Source organism: Globicephala melas, chromosome 12 (genome assembly GCF_963455315.2).
Source record: "Globicephala melas chromosome 12, mGloMel1.2, whole genome shotgun sequence".
NCBI classification, from domain to species: Eukaryota; Metazoa; Chordata; class Mammalia; order Artiodactyla; family Delphinidae; genus Globicephala; species Globicephala melas.
Genome location: NC_083325.1, coordinates 70,076,629 through 70,082,329, shown reverse-complemented (window position 1 = coordinate 70,082,329; position 5,701 = coordinate 70,076,629). Strand labels below are relative to the sequence as shown.

General features: G+C 38.0%; 1 protein-coding gene across 1 annotated transcript in view; it reads right to left on the bottom strand.

Annotated features, from left to right (window-relative positions):
- Positions 1 to 5,701, bottom strand: part of HADHA (hydroxyacyl-CoA dehydrogenase trifunctional multienzyme complex subunit alpha) — a 54,270-nt gene that overhangs the window by 6,769 nt on the left and 41,800 nt on the right. The gene's annotated exons all lie outside the window — the stretch shown is intronic.

The window sequence follows — 5,701 nt, the reverse complement described above, 5'->3', positions numbered from 1 at the left end:
ACTAGTACCCTCCACCAGGAAGCCTACACAACCCACTGAACCAACCTTAGCCACTGGGGACAGACACTAAAAACAACAGGAACTACGAACCTTCAGCCTGCAAAAAGGAGACCCCAAACACAGTAAGATAAGCAAAATGAAAAGACAGAAAAACACACAGCAGATGAAGGAGCAAGATAAAAACCCACCAGACCTAACAAATGAAGAGGAAATAGGCAGTCTACCTGAAAAAGAATTCAGAATAATGATAGTAAAGATGATCCAAAATCTTGGAAATTGAATAGACAAAATGCAAGAAACACTTAACAAGGACCTAGAAGAACTAAAGATGAAACAAACAATGATGAACAACACAATAAATGAAATGAAAAATACTCTAGATGGGATCAATAGCAGAATAACTGAGGCAGAAGAACGGATAAGTGACCTGGAAGATAAAATAGTGGAAATAACTAATGCAGAGCAGAATAAAGAAAAAAGAGTGAAAAGAACTGAGGACAGTCTCAGAGACCTCTGAGACAACATTAAAGGCACCAACATTCGAATTATAGGGGTTCCAGAAGAAGAAGAGAAAAAGAAAGGGACTGAGAAAATATTTGAAGAGATTATAGTTGAAAACTTCCCTAATACGGGAAAGGAAATAGTTAATCAAGTCCAGGAAGCACAGAGAGTCCCATACAGGATAAATACAAGGAGAAATACTCCAAGACACATATTAATCAAACTGTCAAAAATTAAATACAAAGAAAGTATATCAAAAGCAGCAAGGGAAAAACAACAAATAACACACAAGGGAATCCCCATAAGGTTAACAGCTGATCTTTCAGCAGAAACTGCAAGCCAGAAGGGAGTGGCAGGACATATTGAAAGTGATGAAGGAGAAAAACCTGCAACCAAGATTACTCTACCCAGCAAGGATCTCATTCAGATTTGATGGAGAAATTAAAACCTTTACAGACAAGCAAAAGCTGAGAGAGTTCAGCACCACCAAACCAGCACTACAACAACTGCTAAAGGAACTTCTCTAAGCAAGAAACACAAGAGAAGGAAAAGACCTACAATAACGAACCCAAAACAATTAAGAAAATGGGAATGGGAACATACATATCGATAATTACCTTAAATGTAAATGGACTAAATGCTCCCACCAAAAGACACAGATTGGCTGAATGGATACAAAAACAAGATGCATATATTTGCTGTCTACAAGAGACCCACTTCAGACCTAGAGACACATACAGACTGAAAGTAAGGTGATGGAAAAAGGTATTTCATGCAAATGGAAACCAAAAGAAAGCTGGAGTAGCAATTCTCATATCAGACAAAATAGACTTTAAAATAAAGACTATTAGAAGAGACAAAGAAGGACACTACATAATGATCAAGGGATTGATCCAAGAAGAAGATATAACAATTGTAAATGTTTATGCACCCAACATAGGAGCACCTCAATACATAAGGCAAATACTAACAGCCATAAAAGGGGAAATCGAAAGTAACACATTCATAGTAGGGGACTTTAACACCCCACTTTCACCAGTGGACCGATCATCCAAAATGAAAATAAATAAGGAAACACAAGCTTTAAATGATACATTAAACAAGATGGACTTAATTGATATTTATAGGACATTCCATCCAAAAACAACAGAATACACATTTTTCTCAAGTGCTCATGGAACATTCTCCAGGATAGATCATATCTTGGGTCACAAATCAAGCCTTGGTAAATTTAAGAAAATTGAAATTGTATCAAGTATCTTTTCCGACCACAACGCCATGAGACTAGATATCAATTACAGGAAAAGATCTGTAAAAAATACAAACACATGGAGGCTAAACAATACACTACTTAATAATGAAGTGATCACTGAAGAAATCAAAGAGGAAATCAAAAAATACCTAGAAACAAATGACAATGGAGACACGATGACTCAAAATCTATGGGATGCAGCAAAAGCAGTTCTAAGAGGGAAGTTTATAGCAATACAATCCTACCTTAAGAAACAGGAAACATCTCGAATAAACAACCTAACCTTGCACCTAAAGCAATTAGAGAAAGAAGAACAAAAAAACCCCAAAGTTAGCAGAAGGAAAGAAATCATAAAAATCAGATCAGAAATAAATGAAAAAGAAATGAAGGAAACGACAGCAAAGATCAATAAAACTAAAAGCTGGTTCTTTGAAAGGATAAACAAAATTGATAAACCATTAGCCAGACTCATGAAGAAAAAAGGGAGAAGACTCAAATCAATAGAATTAGAAATGAAAAAGGAGAAGTAACAACTGACACTGCAGATATACAAAAGATCATGAGAGATTACTACAAGCAACTCTATGCCAATAAAATGGACAACCTGGAAGAAATGGACAAATTCTTAGAAATGCACAACCTGCCAAGACTGAATCAGGAAGAAATAGAAAATATGAACAGACCAATCACAAGCACTGAAATTGAAACTGTGATTAAAAATCTTCCAACAAGCAAAAGCCCAGGACCAGATGGCTTCACAGGCGAATTCTATCAAACATTTAGAGAAGAGCTCTCACCTATCCTTCTCAAACTCTTCCAAAATATAGCAGAGGGAGGAACACTCCCCAACTCATTCTACGAGGCCACCATCACCCTGATACCAAAACCAGACAAGGATGTCACAAAGAAAGAAAACTACAGGCCAATATCACTGATAAACATAGATGCAAAAATCCTCAACAAAATACTAGCAAACAGAATCCAACAGCACATTAAACGGATCATACACCATGATCAAGTAGGGTTTATTCCAGGAATGCAAGGATTCTTCAATATACGCAAATCAATCAACGTGATACACCATATTAACAAATTGAAGGAGAAAAACCATATGATCATCTCAATAGATGCAGAGAAAGCTTTTGACAAAATTCAACACCAATTTATGATAAAAACCCTGCAGAAAGCAGGCATAGAGGGAACTTTCCTCAACATAATAAAGGCTATATATGACAAACCCACAGCCAACATCGTCCTCAATGGTGAAAAACTGAAAGCATTTCCACTAAGATCAGGAACAAGACAAGGTTGCCCACTCTCACCACTCTTATTCAACATAGATTTGGAAGTTTTAGCCACAGCAATCAGAGAAGAAAAGGAAATAAAAGGAATCCAAATCGGAAAAGGAGAAGTAAAGCTGTCACTATTTGCAGATGACATGATACTATACATAGAGAATCCTAAAGATGCTACCATAAAACTACTAGAGCTAATCAATGAATATGGTAAAGTAGCAGGATACAAAATTAATGCACAGAAATCTCTGGCATTCCTATATACTAATGATGAAAAATCTGAAAGTGAAATCAAGAAAACACTCCCATTTACCATTGCAACAAAAAGAATAAAATATCTAGGAATAAACCTACCTAAGGAGACAAAAGACCTGTATGCAGAAAATAAGTCATTGATGAAAGAAATTAAAGATGATACAAATAGATGAAGAGATATACCATGTTCTTGGATTGGGAGAATCAACATTGTGAAAATGACTCTACTACCCAAAGCAATCTACAGATTCAATGCAATCCCTATCAAACTACCACTGGCATTTTTCACAGAACTAGAACAAAAAATTTCACAATTTGTATGGAAACACAAAAGACCCCAAATAGCCAAAGCAGTCTTGAGAACGAAAAACGGAGCTGGAGGAATCAGGCTTCCTGACTTCAGACTATACTACAAAGCTACAGTAATCAAGACAGTATGGTACTGGCACAAAAACAGAAATATAGATCAATGGAACAGGATAGAAAGCCCAGAGATAAACCCACGCACATATGGTCACCTTATCTTTGATAAAGGAGGCAGGAATGTACAGTGGAGAAAGGACAGCCTCTTCAATAAGTGGTGCTGGGAAAACTGGACAGGTACATGTAAAAGTATGAGATTAGATCACTCCCTAACACCATACACAAAAATAAGCTCAAAATGGATTAAAGACCTAAATGTAAGGCCAGAAACTATCAAACTCTTAGAGGAAAACATAGGCAGGACACTCTATGACATAAATCATAGCAAGGTCCTTTTCGACCCACCTCCTAGAGAAATGGAAATAAAAATAAAAATAAACAAATGGGACCTAATGAAACTTAAAAGCTTTTGCACAGCAAAGGAAACCATAAACAAGACCAAAAGACAACCCTCAGAATGGGAGAAAATATTTGCAAATGAAGCAACTGACAAAGGATTAATCTCCAAAATTTATAAGCAGCTCATGCAGCTTAATAACAAAAAAACAAACAACCCAATCCAAAAATGGGCAGAAGACCTAAATAGACATTTCTCCAAAGAACATATACAGACTGCCAACAAACACATGAAAGAATGCTCAACACCACTAATCATTAGAGAAATGCAAATCAAAACTACAATGAGATATCATCTCACACCAGTCAGAATGGCCATCATCAAAAAATTCAGAAACAATAAATGCTGTAGAGGGTGTGGAGAAAAGGGAACCCTCTTACACTGTTGGTGGGAATGTAAATTGATACAGCCACTGTGGAGAACAGTATGGAGGTTCCTTAAAAAACTACAAATAGAACTACCATATGACCCAGCAATCCCACTACTGGGCATATACCCTGAGAAAACCATAATTCAAAAAGAGTCATGTACCAAAATGTTCATTGCAGCTCTATTTACAATAGCCCAGAGATGGAAACAACCTAAGTGTCCATCATCGGATGAATGGATAAAGAAGATGTGGCACATATATACAATGGAATATTACTCAGCCATAAAAAGAAACGAAATTGAGCTATTTGTAATGAGGTGGATAGACCTAGAGTCTGTCATACAGAGTGATGGAAGTCAGAAAGAGAGAGACAAATACCGTATGGTAACACATATATATGGAATTTAAGGAAAAAAAATGTCATGAAAAACCTAGGGGTGAAACAGGAATAAAGACACAGACTTACCAGAGAATGGACTTGAGGATATGGGGAGGGGGAAGGGTAAACTGTGACAAAGCGAGAGAGAGGCATGGACATATATACACTACCAAACGTAAGGTAGATAGCTAGTGGGAAGCAGCTGCATAGCACAGGGAGATCAGCTCGGTGCTTTGTGACCGCCTGGAGGGGTGCGATAGGGAGGGTGGCAGGGAGGGAGACGCAAGCGGGAAGAGATATGGGAACATATGTATATATATAACTGATTCATTTTGTTGCGAAGTTGAAACTAACATACCATTGTAAAGCAATTATACTCCAATAAAGATGTTAAAATGAAAAAATAAAAAAAAGTGAAAAAAAAATGCACAGATCTTAACGTGTTCAGTTTGATGAGTTCTAACAACTGTGTATCTACCCACGTAATCACTACCCCAAGCAAAACCTATTGACATCGTTCAAAGAAGCTGTGCCAAAAGGTGGCCGGCTGTGTCCTGGACTGCTGGGACTTTCTCAGTTGTAGCACTGGAGGGCCTGTGTCCTGGGCAAACCGAGGTGGGTCGCCCTACTTGTGCCCCTGTGGCCTTCCTCTTACATGAATGACCTAGGCAAGCAGGTGCTAAAAGCTACTCAAGATCCCTGGGGGCGAGGACTGCTAAGTGTGAAGCTTGTTCTGCTCCACGGCGAGAAGGAGAGGTTAGCATCAAAGGCACAGCAACAGGGGCTCCTCTGCTGCCCTCCAGTGCTGAGGAGCTTCTGTGAGTGACTA